The 16,986-nt window shown below is 45.8% G+C and overlaps 1 long non-coding RNA gene across 1 annotated transcript in view; it reads left to right on the top strand.

Annotated features, from left to right (window-relative positions):
* Positions 1-14,648, top strand: part of LOC144135086 (uncharacterized) — a 60,700-nt gene extending 46,052 nt beyond the window's left edge. The window contains exons 2-3 of the long non-coding RNA XR_013315369.1: positions 11,779-11,808; positions 14,628-14,648. This is a non-coding gene — a long non-coding RNA (uncharacterized LOC144135086). The remainder of the gene's footprint in view (positions 1-11,778; positions 11,809-14,627) is intronic.
* The last annotated feature ends 2,338 nt before the right edge of the window (positions 14,649-16,986 follow it).

The following is a 16,986-nucleotide window of genomic DNA, read 5'->3' as shown; positions in this document are numbered from 1 at the left end:
TAGAACTTTTTTGGCACCTCTCCTGCGGTTGGCGATTCTTCTAATTGGACTAATTGACATAGTAACTCATGTTTCAACTTTTCTAATTTCTTTTTTTTTCTGCTAGAAAGGAAGAAAGAGGTGCCATAGAATATATTGGACCACATGGGCATCAGTGCCCGTTAAAGATCCCCAGGTGGTCGAAATTATGGAGCCCTCCACTATGGCGCCTCTTCTTTGTTCTTTCACAACCTCCTTGGTCCCTTCTCTTATGGCGCGGTTCAGGTGTCGGGCGACGTGTGAGATACTGTGCCATTTCCTTTCCCTAAAAAACCAATTTTGAATTCAATTTCCTGTTAGTCTGCAGATAGCACCAAGATTATTATCGACTGCACATTCTTGATAAGAAGTTCCCCACGCACACGTTAAGGGTGGTGGGGGCGCTTGTCTCCTGGCACCGAGACCTCTTGGTTTGTGTCTGATGACCAGAAGCTCGAGTTTTGGTGTGAGCATGCGTGCAACGTTACAAAAATGAAGCAGCGTAAAGCAGGCCAACTACACAGTCATAGCGTTGACGGTACGCAAGTTGCGAGAAAGGCTAGACAAAACTGGCTCATCCCCCTTCTTCAGTGCTGTGCTAGGCAAGCAACATTTCCAACTTATTTACGCAACAAAAATAACGTCTCACTTTATATTCACCTATCAGTTGATTCAGCTCGAGTTCGACTTCGAAACATTTGAGCACGATAATCAGCGAGGGCTTATCGCCAAGGTTAAGCACAATAGGACACACACCTCAAGACCTGGCCTGGTCAGAGCCTGTCGCTGGTAGCTAGCACCGGCGTCGGTGTTTTCTACCTTAAAAATAAGTGTAAGCTGCAAAGACTGGTGGTTAAAACGGTGGATCCAGCCTATTAAGAAGGAACTGTTTTAACCAACTCGGGAGCTGAATTGGCCGCTTCCACTAGGCCATAAACAAGACGATGGCGGAACCCCTTGGAGGAAAATAAGAGCTAGTTCTCGGGCGAGGTAACAGCTCGCAAGAGACCTCCCGTCCACCTTCAGCTGCTAAACTGTACTGGGTCGAATATCTTGACAGGAAGGCTAGTACTCTGCACTGAGACCTGCAGCTGAAGCGGAACTTGCGGATTACAAGAAGAAGGCATCATGGATCTAACACTTCGTCTGGAAGACACCAACTGTAGGTTTGAAGAATTACATTCTGCGATTGTGCCGTGATTACAGAAGTAGTGCTTGAAATAGTACTGCTCGTCTCCAACCCTCTGCTAATGAGCGATGATATTTAACGTGCGCTTCGCAGAGAAAAAGTTTTCACCAGCATGAACCTACCAAAAGCATACCTGCAGCTCAAGGTGAGCGTGAATGTTAGTATTCATTGCATTTCTGACGAAAGAAGAAGGCGCCGGCCAAAAGAAAAGATGGGATGACGTTTCGGCTCTCCCACGGAAGCCTCGTTCACAATGAGGCATAACAAAGCTTCGTCCTTTATTTATACACGGCGCAGAAGCGACCCCAGACACCTGGCGTAGATTGGGAGCAAGTTCCCGTCATTTCGATTGAGCGTGTGCGCTGTCGTCTGAATAATGATTCCTGATAAAGCCGTTACTTTTTGTCCCTTTATTTTGCAATCACACGTGCCTCGGCCCAGTCTATGTTGTGTGCGGCGGAACCCGAGTGCTCGGCAAGCGCATTTTTGACTTGCGCGCCGGTTCCTGACGTCACTCTGGTGATCCCGTATTCTTCGTTCAAAGTTACCCCACTCGCCGATATACACAGATGGGCAGTCCGCACAGGGTATTGAATACACGACACTTGGGAACTTCTCTTTCTTTAGCTTGTCTTTGACGTGCACAAGTTGACTCCTCAGTTTTCGAGCTGGCACATGCGCGGTCTTAACTTCGTAGGACCGTAATATGCGCGCCAAAGGTTCGCTGATGCCAGGAACATAGGCAATCGCAGCTCGTTTCTGGGTAGCGGGACTACCTTGTAGCCTAGGACGTTCCATTTGGCGCTGTACGAAGTTCATGACGTGTACAGGATAGCCACATGCGGAAAAGTCACGCTGTACACGCACATCTTCAGCAATCTGGTCTTCTCCTCTGGAACACATTTCTTTTCGTCGGAGGAGCGATGACACCACAGAACGTTTCTGGCAATCAGGGTGAACGGACTTAAAATATAGGTACCGGCCGGTGTGCGTGGGTTTTCTGTAAATGGTGAAATTTAGACGTGAGGACTGTCTGGAAACGAGTATATCTGAAAATGGGAGGCAAGCGTTGATTTCCTCTTCAACGGTGAACTGTATGCTAGGCTCCAAACTGCTGAGGTGAGTAGTAAAGTCATGCAATACTTCTTTCTTCAGGATGCAAAAGCAGTCGTCCACGTACCTCAGGAATACTTTTGGGGCAGGCGTGAAGGACGCAAGAGCACGACCTTCGATTTCTTCCATGGTCAAGTTCGCAACTGTCCCCGAAATCGATGCACCCATGGCGGCTCCGTGAATCTGCCTGAACGGGACATCCTCAAAAGTGAAGTACGTGTTTGACAGGCAAAATCTCAGAAGGCGGGTCAGGTCATGCACATCTATCGGGGTTCTTTCTGGCAGTGATGGGTCTGATTCTAGGGCAGCGGTGCATGATTCTAAGGCAAGGTCAATCGGCACACTTGTGAAGAGTGACTTTACGTCGAACGAAACCATGACTTCTCCGACGTTGATTTTAAGGTTTTGACCCTTTTCGATGAGGTGCTGGGTGTTGCGCAGGTGCGTAGGGCTCCTGCCGATGAGAGGAGAGATAACTCTGTGCAGAAACTTGGACAGATTCTGAAGCGGCGAGCGCGTAAAATCCACTATAGGGCGCAGAGGGACGCGCTCGCCACTTCAGAATCTGTCCAAGTTTCTGCGCAGAGTTATCTCTCCACTCGTTGGCAGGAGCCCTACGCACCTGTGCAACACCCAGCACTTCATCGAAAAGGTTCAAAACCTTAAAATCAACGCCGGAAAAGTCATGGTTTCATTCGACGTAAAGTCACTCTTCACAAGTGTGGCGGTTGACCTTGCCGTGGAAGCATGCACCGCTGCCCTTGAATCAGACCCATCACTGCCAGAAAGAACCCCGATAGATGTGCATGACCTGACCCGCCTTCTGAGATTTTGCCTGTCAAACATGTACTTCACTTTTGAGGATGTCCCGTTCAGGCAGATTCACGGAGCCGCCATGGGTGCATCAATTTCGGGGACAGTTGCGAACTTGACCATAGAAGAAATCAAAGGCCGTGCTCTTGCGTCCTTCACGCCTGCCCCAAAAGTATTCCTGAGGTACGTGGACGACTGCTTTTGCATCATGAAGAAGGAAGCATTGCATGACTTTACTACTCACCTCACAGTTTGGAGCCTAGCATACAGTTCACCGTTGAAGAGGAAATCAACGCTTGCCTCCCATTTTCAGATATACGCGTTTCGAGACAGTCCTCACGTCTAAATTTCACCATTTACAGAAACCCCACGCACACCGGCCGGTACCTACATTTTAAGTCCGTTCACCCTGATTGCCAGAAACGTTCTGTGGAGTCATCGCTCCTCCGACGAAAAGAAATGTGCTCCAGAGGAGAAGACCAGATTGCTGAAGATGTGCGTGTGCGGCGTGACTTGTCCACATGTGGCTATCCTGTACACGTCATGAACTTCGTACAGCGCCAAGTGGAATGTCCTAGGCTGCAAGCTAGTCCCGCTACCCAGAAACGAGCCGCTATTCCCTATGTTCCTGGCATCAGCGAACCTTTGGCGCGCATATTACGGTCCTACGTAGTTAGGACCGCGCATCTGCCAGCTCGAAAACTGAGGAGTCAGCTTGTGCACGTCAAAGACAAGCTAAAGAAAGAGAAGTTCCCAAAGGTCAAGTATTCGGTACCCTGTGCGGACTGCCCATCTGTGTATATCGGCGAGTCGGGTAACTTTGAACGAAGAATACGGGATCACCAGAGTGACGTCAGAAACCGGCGCGCAGGTTAAAATGCGCTTGCCGAGCACTCGGTTTCCGCCGCACACAACATAGACTGGGCCGAGGAACGTGTGATTGCAAAAGAAAGGGACAGCAAGTCACGGCTCTATCTGGAATCACTGATTATTAAGACGACAGCGCACACGCTCAATCGAAATGACGGGAACTTGCCCCCAATCTACGCCAGGTGTCTGGGGTCGCTCCTGCGCCGTGTATAAATAAAGGACGAAGCTACGTTATGCCTCATTGTGAACAAGGCTCCCGTGGGGGAGCCGAAACGTCATCCCATCTTTTCTTTTGGTCGGCGCCTTCTTCTTTCGTCATGTACCATCCCGACCAGACGGGTTTCCGTCAGACTCTAGACTTTTGTATTTCTGCTGTGTTAATCAGTATCTTTGTATTCATCCAACCCTTAAGTAATGTTTTTACCCAGAAACAAAAATAAATCAAAGGAACGTGTAAGTTGCTTACCATTAGTACGATGAAGGGCTTCTACTGAGTCAAACGAAGGACATTTCGCTTAGCAGCAGCCCGAGATATAAATTTTAGAAATTTACACAGAAAGTACTTTGCGGATACACAAGATCATGCGCATATCCGATTAACGTGATAATCATTTGAGAAATACACGAGTAGCTCTCCGCACGATTGCAATAAGTGTTCCAAACGCTGGCCAACCCAGACTTGTGAACAATCAAAGGAGATGGGCTGTTCTGCGGTGCCAAGGGTGAAATTTCTTCGTTGCTTAACTGGAGCTCAAGGCATTCATACCATTGTTGATAAATTACGAGCCTTAACAGAGCGCCACTTAACATCAGTAGCTGGAATCGTGTATTTTAACGTTATACGGGCGGTTCCTAGAAGATTGAAAACTGTGGCCAATGACCTGTGCAAGTTGTTTGCGAAAAGAATGAGTTCTCCAATGCACAGCCATCAGACATTGCGATCACAGCCAGCCGGTGGTGACAGCCTGCGACGCAGCGCCGTACGGCGTAGGTACGGCTCTTTCACAAGCTGACAGTCAGTCTAGGAAGCGACGCACCAATTGGTTTTTCTTCACGCAAACTATCAGAAGCAAAGCAACTACTTTCTATTAAGTAGTGAGAGTCTTGTCGTTTTCACTGCTCAACTCTTGCGGCAGTACATTGGTGATCAAAAATGTAACATTGATAAGACCACTGCCTGCTCTTAAGAATTTTTTATCACAGCAGCTGCTGCCGCAAATGCTGTGACTCCGCGTGACACGAAGATGCATCAGACTTTTGCCAAGACTACGACCTTGAGTGCTGCTCGTAAGGACCATAGAAAAAAGTTGCTGATCGTCGCAAGAACCCCGTTTTAGCAGAAGTCTTGAAAGCTGCCCAAGAAGACATTTGCGAATTGAAAGGCGACAAATTCAACATAGGCTCAGCATGCACTCTGGTTGCAACAACTGCGGGTCTGGTGTTTTGATTCCACCAGCACTACGCGCACAAGGCATGCCGCTGCTTCATGCAGTTAGCAGAGGCCATATAGAGGTGATGCTTGGCTGTAGAAGTTTTATGTGCTGGCCTAGAATCGACAGTGGTACTGAAGGAAAAACTCATAAATGCAAACCTCTCCACAGCAACCACAAAGGTCCTCAAAGGGCTCAGCTCTGCAGTCGGACAAGGCCTGCGAGTCTTGGCACAACGTTGTCCTTTTTTGCGCGCTTGATGGAAGGATGCACATTTTCTTTTTTTTTAACGCCTACATAAAATGGCTCGAGGTCCAGCAGATGGGCTAGACAGTGTCAGCTGCCCTCATTAAGGCTCTTAGAGCATTATACGCTACGTTTAGAATACCATGGAACACGGTCTCTGTTAGCTGCGCTGGCTTTATGTCGGCCGAGATCAGTGAGTTTTTGAACTTAAACGGCATCGCGGCAGACGCGTCTACTAACCGCCATCCAGCAGCAAACTGCCAGACTGAAAGATACGTTGAAGGCATGAAAGCCAGCGGGCTGATACAGCGACGCACCGGCACCTTTGTTTTCAGGTAGTACAGTACTGTATTCTTGTGTCCCCAAACAACTTCCTCACCACTCGAATGCTGCCAATAACGAACTCTCAGCTTCATGGTAAACATGGCAAAAGATGGTAAAACTTGCTAAAATGAAGCACGGTTAGGTTGTGGGTCGCCACACGCTAAATCTGTAAAATAATAAACTATTGTTTTGCATTCTATTATGGCAATCAACAAATAATTTTTATATTTTATGCGTGTTAACTAATGGTGCCAAGTAAAATAAAGAGTATTGTAGCATGCATTGTGCAAACTTAGTCATTTGCGTTTTGCGAAATGTAATTGAACATTACTGCGTCCGTAATGTTAGAGCGCCTGTGCAGCCCTTCTTGCTCTCAATGTTTATAGTTCCAAGGCATAGCTTTTAAGAGGAAGGTAAAATACTATTCGCACGTGGTGCAGTCTGCCTGTTTTGAAGTTAGAAAGTTTACACGGATTGATCCATGTTATTGCAGCTTCATATACGTTGTTGTTTTTGCTGCGTCAATACGTAGTCGTAGTTCATTCTGCGCTGACAATATTATTATTAATAATAAAAATTGGTTTGTGAGGAAAAAATGGCGCGCTATCTTTCTCATATATCGTTGGACACTCGAACCGCGCCTTAAGGGAAGGGACAAAAGAGGAAGTAAAAGAATAAAGGAATTAAGAGGTACCGTAGTGGAGGGCTCCGGAACAATTTCGACCACCTGGGGATCTTTAACGTGCACTGACATCGCCCAGCACACGGGCGCCTTAGCGTTTTGCCTCCATAAAAACGCAGCCGCCGCGGTTGCGTTTTTATGGAGGCGAAACGCTAAGGCGCAGTAAATCGCTTTCAGTGCTCTAGAGAAACACTACAGTTATGAACTATTTTTTCTGATATCTGCGTGAAATGACAGCACAAAAGCTGCCGTGCGCTCAAGGGACGAAATGGACGAGTCCGGGATGTTCGCATTGCCAACTCGAAAAAATGTTTTGTGATCCGCGCTAAAGACCTATATTACGGTAACGTTATGTTTACATCGTTTATGGAAGAAAAGAGTTCATTCGTTAGTCTGGGGACAGAGATATGTTTGCCTATTATTAGAAATCCCTCCAGAACTCTGCCTGTACTCTTCTTAATGCCCTGATGCCCTGCCAACGGGCGGTCGTGGGCAAGCCTTAACACCTGTGATCTACAAGAGTTTAGAAGTACTGCCTGTCGAACGTATCTAGCAGAGGCGAGATGATAGAGGGGGTACCGCTAAAACTTTTCGACAGAATACGAGTGCAAAGTACCGTGCTTGCTATGGACCACCTTTCCTACTCTCACCCAACACGCCTTCAATGACTCATCGTCTCTTTGCTCTTTTTCTAGCGTTTCCTTGGTGAATGTCTTGGGACCAACGCTTAAAGCAGTATCTTCCCTCCTTCATTCAGAAATTTCCTTTCCGACCAACACCACTTTTGGGCCCTTTCCTTAGCCATTTTCACTGGCGAGCTCGTCATTGATTAGGTCTGGCAATAGTTTAGCAACGCCCTCCGATTTCTTCCAATTAATGTCTGGATTTGACGGCCCAAGGGCCTCCGGTATAGTTTCAATTATGACATTGTACAACGGTGCCTCCATGCACTTCACCATGGCCGTGGCAGTGAAATAAGGAGAAGAGATATAGAATTCTGCCTCGGGAACTTCCAGACTACTGTGCTCAATAGGAAACACCTTAGATGTCGAGGCAGTGAGAGCTGAGTCAGGAACTAGGGCTTTCCGCACAACCACTGTATTGCTCCCTCGTGCCCCGTGAAACACGTACGGGCAGGCCTCGGAGCTCTCCCTCTAGTACAGGCATGTTGGGCGCCTGCATGCTTTTTTCGGACAAGTCCGACCACCACCTTATCTTCAGCTGGTTCATGCCTATCTGCTGTTGTCGACACCGTTTCAGGCGCAACACACTCTGTCTGAACAGAAACGGACGACTGCTTCTGGTTTTCATGCTTTCTTGAGCAGGAACTTTCATCATGCCCTGTTTTCCGACAATAAACGCATGAAGCTGTTTTGGCTTAGAGCGAGAGTCGGCAGCCTTATGTCCAGGTTGGTAACAAATGAGGCATCTTCCTGACTGTCTACTCGATGGTACGTCCTACTCTCTCGGAATGCCCACCTTGAACGCTTCTTTCAACGACAACAAGCTTCTTTGCCGCTGGGCATCTAGAAAGTTGTCTGCTGCTTCAGCCATTTTGTTCAGCGTCTTGCACTCTCTTTCTCGAAGAAAATTCGCCGGACGGCTATGACAGTTCCTCATGGTCTGTTCGGCCACCACCAAGTCACGCAAATGATTGTACGTTGTGGCCGTTCCCGACATCTCGACCCATCGATCAAAAAGACTTAGCGAGCATGCTGCGTATTGCTTGCCTGTTTCTCTATCAAGCGGCTTACTTTCACGAAACCGTTCGCGGTAACGCTCTGCTGAGAACAAAAAATTTTGGAGCAGGGCTAGTTTTGCCTTATCATAATCTATTGAATCTGTTGGAGAAAATCCACGGAACACACGTAGAGCCTTTCCAAAGTCATACTGAGAGCTGTAGCCCATTTTACATTCAGGCAGCTGTGCCCTTCTGCGATACGCTCAAAACTTTTGAGGTGTGCATCTAAGTCATCCCTGCGATCGTCGAAAGGCGGGATCAGTTTGTGTGGGCTAACCCGTAACTGAGGGCCCGGTGCGGGTTCTCAATTACCCCCACCAGCTTCAACGATCCTTAATTGAAGCAGCAGTCTACGCTCCTCAGCCTCTGCTAGCGACTTTACATGCTCGCGTTCGGCTTATGCTTGGGCCTTGGCATGCTTGCGTTCGGCCTCTGCTTGGGCCTTGGCAAGCTCGCGTTCGGCTTGTGCTCTGCGCTCCTCATGCTCGCGTTGAGCCTCGCGTTCGGCTGCACGTGCTGCGCGTTCCTTCTCTTCTTCGGCAGGCACCCACGTGCGCAGCTGGTCGTCTTTTAGCCAAACTCTTTACCTAATTCAATTAGTTCCTTTAGCATGCTCATCGTTTCTTTTTACGGACCCATGAAAGGGGAAAAAAGACCACGGCTTCATCCTGTCGCGCGGACGCCAATTGTCGCGAATTGGTTGCGCGTCCCCGAGTTCCCGAAGGGAACGTTATCGCGTACTGGTTAGAAAAAGAGAGCAAAGAATTCAGAGGGAACAAAACGAAGCTGTATTTATAATTTAAAGCAAAAGAGGCCAATAAGAAACGAAAAAAAAACACACACTCAACACGCCTACAACTCTACAGAATAAAAGGAAAATTTTCACCAGGTACTGTGAGTCCCAGGTGAAGCGGGGGATGCCTTGTAGACCGGACGGAACGCAGGTGGTTGTAGTGCGACGCTTCGCTGGTGCTGCGTCGAAGGAAGCGAAGGAAGTGAGCCAGGTGGTATTAGGAGTCGCGAGGATCACAGGGAGACGCCGGTAGTCTCTCGTGAAGAGCCCGAAGAACTTGGCAGCGGCAGGGAAAACGTAGCCAAGTCCCGTCGACAGCGTCACGAAACGCCGGAAGCTTAAATCAAGCTGTCCAAGAATGACTTTCAACAGCACCGACCCTCAGTCCATCGCCTGCCACCTCCACACTTGCAAGGGGCGCAGTAGGCTTTCGTCGGTGATCCAAAGAAGGTCACGGCAGAACGGACCCAACGTCCGACGGCTGCCACCTCCACGCTTGAATGACCCGAGCTCTGCTGCGCTGCCTTCCTTTACAACTCGGTTTTCGGATACGCCATCTCTCCGCTCCTCGTTCTCGCCATGCTCTTTGTCGCCGTCGCCTTGCACACACCCTTCGCACACGCACACATGGAACGCTGGGCTGGCACGCTCAGCGCTCCACTGTCCGACGCACCACTGTGGACGCACCGTGTTCATAAATACTGCGAGGATCTTTTGTGCAACTCGCAATAATGCAGAGTCCTCTACTCATGAGTCTATCGTAGCACTGGTGCAGCCTAACAACGTTAAGAATCACGTTAGGGTTCTATAACGGCATGACGGTTATATAACTAGTTTTTCAGCTAGCCTGTCCAAAGCAATAAAAATATAATGACCCGTGCCGCAGCCATTTCGATGGAGGCGCGATTCTAAAGGCCCGTGTACTGTGCGATGGCAGTGCACGTAAAAGAACCCCAGGCGGTCGAAATTTCCGGAGCTCTTCACTACGGCGTCCCTCATAGCCTGAGTCGCTTTTGAACGCTAAGCTCCCATAAACCCAAACGCACTATACAGAGTTGTGGGCGGTCCTCTTAAGCAGACAAACAATGTTTTGCAATGCTGGCTGCTTGAAACTTATTCAGGACGAGTTATATAACTTTGTATCAGGCAACTTCAGTAAAACAATTTTCATCTAATGACGCCGTAAAAAGCGCTGCCATTTCCTGTGGCTAGAATCGTTGTGCTACACAAAGAGCGTGACAGTGCCGTCGCCATCTACGCCACTGCAAGGATTGTCTCAACATGTATTCGCGCCCAATTTATTGCATGATTACTTCATCAATAGAGGCCCCCTTGTCCATCGCCACATAATATCTGTGAAAACTGGCCGGTTTACTCATTACGGCTTTTGAAAATCAGTTTGCCTAATCTAGATATATCTGAGATCTGCGATGTGAGTTATGTAGTCTTGACAATTTTTAAATCTTGCAGGATTTATTTTCTGTTCGAAACAGTAACCATGCTAAATGTGTTTCGGAGAAAACATCCGGAATTCAAAATACGTGGACTTTTTATAAATGGAAATTGATTAATCAATTTTGAAGTTAAGATATAAAATTTTTGGAAATTTTTCTCAGTAAATATCAAAGCCCATGCAAAATGATATACGCTGACCGGTCAGATTGAGCTCTTACTGACCAAGCGTCATTGGCATCTGTGTAAAGCGTGTTGCCGTTTTTGAACGCTTCGCACAACTTAGCTGAAGCCCCTACAGATTAATTTTTCCCTATTTCTTTGGCTGCATGCTTGACCATTTTGCATTTGCTGGAATTGTGCAGATAAAATTTTCACGATGGATGCTGCTACCTCTAACTGTAGGAAAACAGAGTCGAACTGTATATCTTGGTTCTGTGCTGCTGAGCTCTGAAGTATTTTCCTCTAAGGGTATTCCAATGAGGTGATGTTGCAGTGACAACAATGCGTGATGTCTGCATCTTTTGCTTGTTGGTACTAAATGTATGCGAAAGATGCATAGATTATTCCGAGTGCGTACACGAAAACATTTCGGAAAAGTGCGCAGGTTACCCAAACAAAAAAAAAAGGTGCATTGCAGCATTGATAAATATTGCATGCTCCCTTGGTCGTAGCGTGAAACGTCACGGGAAATACGTAAGGGCACTGGAGCAGCTGGGAACCATGCAACAACTATAAGTGCGTCGTGCCCGAAAACCCTTTAATTTTCCTCGCGAACAGGTTTACAACAGTGCCATCTGATATGTATTGTTAGATTTGTTTCAGAAAGTGCATGAAAGCGATATCGGCCGAGTTCGTAAAGTGCGTTTTATTTCGGCGAACTGAAGCGGGCAGGCTGTGCAGACGTAAACATCAAAAATGCGTTGAAAGATCACACTCAAAAATTAACCTTTAAAACTAGCAAACGCGTGAAGAAACTACAAGGGAATACTGCTCCAAGGTTCACTTGTATTGTAAACTGTGCCCATCACCAATATTGCATTAGGAGTATTGGTACCCGTGAACATTTCGTATGAGTGCTGATTATGTTCTTCATTTTTTTTTCAGAAATGAGTCAGATGTCGGAAATGTCCACCAGTAAGTGCTCAGGGTGTCCATTTGATTTGCGAACGATAACTTGTTTACATCCAGCTGGTAAAATTTGAGCTTTAGATGCACATTCTCTTCCCAAGCAGTACAGGTAATCGGCGGAGCATTGTAACTGAATGATATCACTCTGGTTCTTTGTAGGACCCGCCTCTGCCGATACGTTCCCAATATTGGGCCGATTAGCTGTGCTGCTTGGTTTGCAATCATAAAAGAACGCTCACAACTAAGTTACAAACAGGCTGAAATATAGCTTACTCAGTGGCAATCCGAGTGCAAGAAATTTAGAGCTTGGCCCCAGAGGAACACAACATGACTGCGCAATGATGGCGCATTGCGGAGGGAACAGTCTCCTAGTGCAAATTTTCGAAGCACTCTTTTTCGAGTTATGGAAGCAGAAATATGTTTAATCCGGTCATAATTTCACAACTATGCGATAGCTGTTTTGAGAGAGAACTGTGTCCGCAGAGGAGGCCTGAAAAAAAAGTATCCATGGAGCCTGGTGCATTACCCTGATTGAGAGATTTCAAGATGAAATAAGGAAAAGTGAATAGAGGATATTTTCCTGTCACTGTTGGGGGCTGACTGTCGACTGTCAGAACTTCTCTTAGTGCACTGCTTTTCACTCAAGACGCATGATGATGCTCAGGCATATAACCAGGTGGAAATTTGACGCATGAACCAGTCCAAACAGAAGATATTTGGCCTGGGACCACCTGTAGACGCTAGTCAGCCTTTTCAGATTAAAGATCACAAGGTGTGTCGTTTGCCATAGTATACTACGCTAAATACAAATGAGGGAACTAGAAGAGTGCAATGCACAAATCACAAGCAGCTCTTTTCTGGGCGCACCTCGGCAGCAGCACAGTTTGGGCTATCTGGTTGCGATTACAGGATTGTAAAAGTGCTTAACAGAAAACGCATAGTAATATTGATAGAGAAGGGTGCTTTGTATCCGTATTTATGTTTTATTTTGAGTGGTTTTGCAATCCAGAGGCATTATGGACAGCTGCGAAAATGTTACTCGTGTCGTGCTATTGATGCAATGCCTCCAGGGACTGCTGAAATATAAAAAAAATATCAGCGCGGAAAACGGAGACTAGAGGGCAGAAAAACACAGGATGAGCGCTTGTTCTGTGATTTTCTACCCTCTAGTCCCCGTTTTCCGCGCTGTTATTTTTAAATATGTGTCACCAACTCGCCCGTCTTGCTATCCTGCTGAAATTGTCTCGGAGAAAACGACGCGTCTGCATTAGACCTAAGATGCTCAGTGGGCAGCCTTTAGTAAAAGACCAATGACAGGCGTCTCGTTCACATTTATGTTATGAAAATAGACATGGAGAACTCGTAAGACATCAAGAGCGTTCAGTTTGAGCGCTTTCTGTAAAAAAAAATACGAGAAAAGCATATCTATAATGGAGAATGAGCGGAACCATTGCGCGTACTTCTGTGCCTGCCCTGAGTGAAAGAATGCAAGAGAAAAGGATACGAAACTAAAAATTCGCCAATCACGCCACACGAATACGTGCTGTGATGGCAAGATCAAGCAGGCTATCAAAAAATGGCCTACGCAGTGGCATATTTTATTGATATTTGCGGCCTTCAATATATCCTAGTTATCTGAATAGCAGGGAAAAAGTACCTTGCAGGAACAAAGAAGTGGAGGTGGCTCTTCAAAAATTGATTTGCTAAGACATCGCCCCCAGATTTTGATTTAAGAATTTAGCACCAGACTTCGGAAGGCAGTACACCGCAGACAATCCTAGGTGCAGCACCTCCCCTGCTTTAGCAGCCGGTGCTTCACTTCGGGCATTCATTGCGGGTTAGCAGCGCAAAGATGGCATGTGCTGTCGTTTTGTTCATGCATAATAGTTCACAACTAGGCCAAAGTATGCCTTTAATCGCATAAAATATCACCCTTAATATAATGATAACCAGTATTTAGGCCATACGCGGTTTGTTTTGGCAGGTGCGGAGCTAACTTTAGCTGTGGTGAAAAAAATTTTGGGGGGCGCAAGAAGTGCATTCAGCTTCAACAAATTTGTTGACTACTGCCTATATTCAGTCAGTGTATTTTATATTTTATTGAGTCGAGTTATTCAAACAAGTGACAAAATTTACTTGTGTTTTGGAGAAAAATACGAGCTCTAGTTTTCAGTAGAGCCGCGTACAGCCTACATCTCAAGAGGTGGAGCAGGTAGAGGCTATGATGCAGAAGGCGCGTAAGGCGGCGCTGGGTCTACCTCTGAGAACATCTATGCGTAAATTAATGCACCTTGGAGTCTCCAATTTATACCTAGAGCATTAGGAAACAGTTCAAATTGCGGATAAAAAACTACTTCCACATGCGACTACGGGCAGGGTTTTACTCAACCGTCTAGTTTATCCTGACAGCAACAAGAATAATCAGAAAGGACGACATCAGATTCGCCTAAATAGTCCTACACATCCCTAAACACATGCACCCCCGCCCCCCAACTGAACCGAGGCAAGAGGGAAGCGAGGGCTCAGGGCAATAAAACAGACTGCCTGCAAATGACGAATTGCTCTCGGCTTATAAGAGTCAAATAAGCAGTTTTTGCGTATACTGAAACATATCTAGTTTGACGAATTGCTACGAACAGCTACAAGTATGGAAGCCTGATAGCCTGGCGACGCGGAAGCTCTCTGTAGAACGTTGCCGCTTAAGTTGAAACTTTTAATTTGGGTCACTGAATGAATTTTCGCTTGTAGTAGACAATGCTTCTTGTGCCGAAGAAAGTTTTTGGTCTTTTCAGTAATTCATTCATATGTTTTCTTCTTTGTTCCAGTGGACAATGTCGCAGGAGGTAAGCAAGTTCTCTACTCACGGGCAACTTTCAGTAGCTCTCCGGTGTACGAGGCTCCTCTGAGTGTGATTGCGATAAAAACTCCAGCTGGAGACAAATGCGTGGCTAAGTTGTGTTCAGCACGCTATTCATAAAATGTCCACGCTACAGGGGCATACAGAAGTAAACTGATCACAATATTAGCTTTTAAAAGGACACAAGCGTTGCCACTCTGAAACTAGTTTTTTCTTCTGCATGCTGGTAGTTATCATTGGTCCATTTTCTCAATGATATATCATAGTTTATCACTGCTGTTTAGAAAGGCGCGATTGCGCTTGGCTATCTCTGTTTTGCTACCCGAAACCACACCTACATTCTGCGGTTGCTTGAAGTTTAGTTAAATGACCAGCTCGAAACTGCTGCCCCTTAGTCGCATCGGGATTGCGCCACGGATGGCACTGGGTACGGCCGCCGTTTCCTTGTGGCTCAAGTAAGGAAACGTACCTGCCTTTGTCCAAGTGTCGTAGGTATTGTGCACTCGGGGCGTTCCCAGGAATATGCTTTTTCGCCATTATGCTTGATAGCTGCCACTTGTAGTTCGAGCTTCGTTGCACTGCTGATAAAAAGGGATCCAAAATTTTGCCTGCTGAAAATAAACGACACGATTTTAATCCACAGCAAGCACTGCAGTGAGAGAAGACAATCTAGTTGGTGAAATAAGGTCGACCGAAATGAAACTGCCTGATAGTAAGAATTTCACGGTGACAAATCAGACGAAGTTTCCGAAAGACGGAGGCAACTTAAGCTGCCATCGACACGATGCATTCTGGTTTCATGTGCATTATTGCTCTAGCTAGCAGTGCGCAGTGATGAGGCCGCATCATATTTAAGATCGTTTCCAGCAGTGATCATACTGTCAGGGCACCAAGGGCAGGAAAATAATATTAAATTTGAACAGTTTACTTTCAAAAAGTACAGATGTCTTTTGTTTCTACCACGGCTAAAACTTTCAGGCTACAAGCGGTCACTGATCGTCGAAAAGTTAGCTACAAAATTGCATGACGGCGGAATGAAGATTTACTATAAGAACCACTATAGCACTCTAAAGGCACTACAATGCATACATTTCCATCTTTAAAGTTTAAAGGTATGGACATAAATCAGTCTTCGACTACCAGATTCCTAGGTATTATTTTCCAGCAATATATCTTATGGAACGCGCATATTGACGCACTTAGAATTGATCTCTCTCGCGCTCTCGGAATCTCAAATTGAGTAAGGTGTTATCTTCCAGTTAGCATCAAACGGCAGATATACTATTCTTTTATGCACTCACGCCTTTGCTATTACTCACTCGTGTGACAAAGACAATTAAAAAATTAAAACAAATTTAGATTCCCTAATATCAATTCAAAAAAGAGCAATACGAGCTATAGGTATATAACTTAGAGCTGACGGATAGTTGCGCACCTTTTTTCAAATCGTACGCGATTCTTGAAATACGCAGGCACCACAATTACAAATTAACACTTGAAGTTTTTCATCAATACCGGTCCGATGAAAAGACATTTGAATCAAGGTATCTTGAAAAGAGGAGTTTATACGACTTAAGCAAGGATGTTATAATCAAGCCCCGAGCGCGAACTACGGCTACAAAGATTAAGCTGCCGGATACCAGGCCTGATAAACCACTATCCAATGACTAGAGATGTATTAACAAATGTTAGTTCTCTAAACCAAGTTAAGAAAATACTGAAGAATATGTTTTTGAAGGAAGAGTAGCGTTCTGAACCTCTTTTAACATTTTTTTTTCAAGTCGACAGTTTGTCATGTTTAAGTATTTTGTGCCTTTTATGTTTATGTTTTGTGTATAATGGATTAATTTTTTCAACCATGCGTGGCTAGTAGAACTATATAATTAAACTTTTTCGTATTTAAACCTGTAGAGACTTCAGATATGTGAAAAAAGCGGCTTTATATTTCGTTTTCCTTCGGGAGTGCTCTGTAAAACATGTTTATTTTGTTTCGCATTCGTTTGCAAACAGTGTCGCTTTTTTTTTCTTCTTTACCTGCACTTAAGTGTCAACCGCTGATTGCCACAGGGCGGTATGACCGCGTCAGGCAGTTTCCTGTATTTAGTCACGTTCCAAAAGACAATGATGTACTGTTGTCTTGAATAAAAAAAGAAAAAAGAAAACTTGAATTTGCATTGCACGACGGCAGGTGCACAATTTTACAAGCAGTCCAAATGCAAGCATAAAAAATGATGGCACAGGGCTCGTGGTATAGGCTGACCGCAACTGCGATTCTAATAAGGGACTTTTTTGAATTTTTATATTACCGATTGCACTAAAAGCGCATC

This window comes from Amblyomma americanum, chromosome 5 (genome assembly GCF_052857255.1).
Source record: "Amblyomma americanum isolate KBUSLIRL-KWMA chromosome 5, ASM5285725v1, whole genome shotgun sequence".
Lineage (NCBI taxonomy): Eukaryota > Metazoa > Arthropoda > Arachnida > Ixodida > Ixodidae > Amblyomma > Amblyomma americanum.
Note: the sequence above shows the minus strand (reverse complement) of the source record. Positions and strands in the feature narration are given on the sequence as shown.